Source organism: Erinaceus europaeus, chromosome 5 (genome assembly GCF_950295315.1).
Source record: "Erinaceus europaeus chromosome 5, mEriEur2.1, whole genome shotgun sequence".
NCBI classification, from domain to species: domain Eukaryota; kingdom Metazoa; phylum Chordata; class Mammalia; order Eulipotyphla; family Erinaceidae; genus Erinaceus; species Erinaceus europaeus.
The window spans coordinates 131846981-131851188 of NC_080166.1; positions in this window are offsets into that span (position 1 = coordinate 131846981).

Sequence of the window (4208 nt, forward strand, 5' to 3'; positions counted from 1 at the left end):
GGAAGAAAGGAAGGAAGGAAGAAAGAAAGAAAGAAAGAAAGAAAGAAAGAAAGAAAGAAAGAAAGAAAGAGAGAAGTCACCTCATTAACTATTTAACATTAAGAAGTTACTATTGGGATGTGAGGGGGGGTGGGTCTGGCTGCTACATCTGTCACCCCATTGATCGCCAGGGTTGATTCAGCTGATCTGGTTGGCTACAGCGGTGTCCCCTTCCTCCCTCACTGCTCCATGTGGGTCCCTCCCAATGCTGCGGGCTTGGTTGAAGAGGACGGCCTTCCTGGAACAGAGAAGAACCGGTCTTTGGTCGAGGGTATACGAGTAGTTGCGTTCCCCTGCTAGAACCTCCAAACAAGCTCTCAAGAAGTTACTGTTGCAGGGCCGGGTGGTGGGTACCTGATTGAGTGTACATGTTACAATGAACAAAAACTCAGGTTTGAGCCTCCAGTCCCCACTTGCAGGAAGAAAGCATTGTGGGTGGTGAAGCAGTGTGGTGTCATTTTGCGGGCTGCGGAGAAGAGAGAGAGGAGGTCCGGAGCGAAGAGGGAACACAAATCTTTATTTGCGCTGGCACCTCAGAGTTGGGTGCTAGAGAAGCAGGTTGGGCCACGTGGAGGTAGCGAAAATGGCCGCCTCACGCAGGAACCTTTCCTGCGTCTGAACACCGGAGTGAAGCGCCGTCAAGAGAATGAGGTGCGGAAGAAGAAGGGCTTTTATAGGAGCGGCTTTTATAGGAGCAGCTTTCACAAGAATGGGAAGGGGGAGGAGTAACCAAAGCACTCCAAATATCGCGGGGAAATAGACAACGCCCTGAGGGCACAACATGGCGGAACAGGCACTAGCAGTAGCCTGAGGGGACAACATGGCAGATGTGGCTGCATATGCACAATTTCCCAACAGTGTGGCAGGTCTCTCCTCTCCTCTCCCTCCCCCCCCTCTCTTTCTCTCTCCTCTATCAACCCCTTTCCTCACAATTTCTGGTTGTCTCTATCCAATAAATAAAGATAATTTTAAAAGAATTTTTAAAAAGAAGTTACTATTATGCAGCTATCAAGAACAATGAACCCACCTCCTCTGACCCATCTTGGACAGAGCTAGAAGGAATTATATTAAGTGAATTAAGTCAGAAAGATAAAGATGAGTATGGGACGATCCCACTCATCAACAGAAGTTGAGGAAGAAGATCTGAAAGGGAAACTAAAAGCAGGACCTGATCAAATTGTAAGTAGGGCACCAAAGTAAAAACCCTGTGGTGAGGGGTAGACATGCAGCTTCCTGGGTCAGTGGGGGGTGGGAGTGGGTGGGAGGGATGGGTCACAGTCTTTTGGTGGTGGGAATGGTGTTTATGTACACTCCTAGTAAAATGTAGTCACATAAATCACTAGTTAATTAATATGAGAGGGGGAAAATCAGTTGTATCAAAGTTTCTTAAAACACAAACTGAATCTTTTTAATATATAGGCTGTGTATTTGATATGCAGACTCTCTCAAAAGCTTAGACCAAGTAGATTAGAAGCATCCAACAGCACAGCTATATACAAGATACTGGATACTGTACAGCAAACCCTAACAAAAGGACTTTTCAAAGTTAACCCAATTACCAAATAATGTGATGATAACATTAACTATCAATTGTCTTTTTGAACCCTAAGACAGCAGGAACCTCACATCTCCACTATAGAGCCCCTACTTCCCCCAGTCCTGGAACCCTTGGATAGGGCCCACTTTCCCGTATGCCTCTCCCAATCCATACCAAATAATATTGCATCTGCCGATCACAACCTAACCAATGCAACGATTGCCACCTCAACATGCTTCACCTCAGACTGTGTCCAGAGACTTCACGTGTGGAATGACAACCCTTCAGCTTCATTACTCAGGTGAGACCTTTCCTTTTATAGTACACTCTAATTTCATCTCAGGTGATTCACTTTCTAACAAAGTCCCATAACCTAGATATACACCAGTTTCTGTGAGAGAGCTTATGTTCACACGTATCCATAAACTACTGCAAAATATATACCTGAAAGCAGAAGTACACTAGAGTTTGCAGTGAGTACCTCCCTAACACTTCCTCTCCACTATTCCAAGCTTGGGATCCATGATTGCTCAACAAATTGTTTGGCTTCGTATGTTAACTCTCTTTTCAATCACCAGGTTCCAGATGCCACCAGGATGCTGGCCAGGCTTCCCTGGATTGAAGACCCCACCAATGTGTCCTGGAGCTCAGCTTCCCCAGAGACACACCTTACTAGGGAAAGAGAGAGGCAGACTGGGAGTATGGACCGACCAGTCAACGCCCATGTTCAGCGGGGAAGCAATTACAGAAGCCAGACCTTCTACCTTCTGCAACCCTCAACGACCCTGGGTCCATGCTCCCAGAGGGCTAGAGAATGGGAAAGCTATCATGGGAGGGGGTGGGTTATGGAGATTGGGTGGTGGGTATTGTGTGGAGTTGTACCCCTCCTACCTTATGGTTTTGTTCATTAATCCTTTCTTAAATAAAAAATTTTAAAAAAAGAAGTTACTATTGCAAAAGGGTTTGGAAACCACTTAAGATGTACAATGGTTATGCCAAAAATAGCTCTTAGCGTGAATAAATATATACACTATATAAAAATCAGATACCTGTGACTTGCTTCAAGATAGTAATGGGGGTTAAAATTTGAGGGTTGGGAGGCAGTGAATTAGCTCACTTAAATTGTGCACTTCTTTTTGTCATGTACGTGACCTAGGTTCAAGCCTGTAATCCACCACAGTGAAAAAGGCTTCAGTGCTACGGTCTCTCTGTGTGTGCGTCTATGTCTCTAAGTGAAAAGAAAAAAAAAAAAAACCAAAAATTGATGGCTGGGTAGAGTGGAGAGAGACGTTTATATGCTTCCTGTTTTAGTGAGCTCTGAATCTGAAACAGTAAGCATGGAAACTGGCAGTAGGTGGCCAGGTACCCTGAGAGGTGACTCACATACCCCCATGACACGGATGGGTGGCTTCCTGCCCTCATGTCTCTAGGCAGTGGTAAGGGCTCTGGAGGTAGGTCCCAGGGTGACTCAATCCAGCAACAGATGGTGACCAAGTGCAGTGGCTATTGATTCTGCCTGAGATCAACCACACCTCAGTGACAGGGGATCACCATTGTGAGGCCATCAGATGATGATCATAACAAAGTCACCAGAGGATCTGGACTCTCAAACCCAGCATGTATCCCTCAGTTTTGTGACAATATTCACTGCTGACCCCTCTCTGTTATGCGACATACTTTTTTCTCTCTCTCTCTAGTGTCTGTCTTCCTAACTTGCTAGCCCTTCTCTCTCAGTTTAATTTATAGGCTATAGCTTTTCCATCTTGGGGTCCAGACAGTGGCCCCACGTTGGGCGCCAGATGTTGTTGCGGCGGTCTGGTGTCGGGCTGCACCACGGAGAAGAGAGCGGACGTCCAGAGCAAAGGGGTACACAAATCTTTATTATAGGATGGGGGGGAGGTTTGGTTCAGACCACGTGGAGCCAGCCAGCAATGGCTGACCACGGGGGGAGAGCAGGGAGCAAGACCTCAGAGAGGGAGAGCCGAGAGCCCAGAGAGAGAGAGGAGAGGGGTGAGGGGGCTTTTTATTGGGTGACAACCAGGGGTGCCGTGTAGGGCCAGGATTGGTTGAAAGGGGGCACTCTAGGATTTAGCGGGGCATAGAAAAACCTGGGGGCGGAGACTGCATCAGAATAACTCCTCTGCAACAGCACTCAGTTAAGCACACCTGGTATGTGCTAGGACCTGGGTTTGAGCCCCTGCTCCCCACATGCAGGAGGGACGCTTTACAAGCAGTGAAGCAGGCCTGCAGGTGTCTGTCTTTTCCCCTCTCTTCCCTTCCCCTTTCAATTTCTCTGTCCTATCCAATAGAATAGAAAGAAAAAATGGACACTGAAAGCAGTGGATTCATAGTTCAGGGCCAACAATAACCCTGGAAGCAATACAATAAAGTAAAATAAAAACTTCTCTACCTCATCTTTTACTAACTGGGGCAGGATGGAAATAGGGCTTTTCTGAGCACTCTTCCTGGGAGGAGAAAATGACAGTAGCATTAGGTAAAAACAGATCTCAGGCTTAGTGGGACCAAACTCCAAAGTATCTATTCCCCCCAACCACCCTCCCAGAACAATTATGTAAGTTGACTGCAGAAGTCAACTCTCATCAGTTTACAAGAAATAATTCCTGAGGGGATG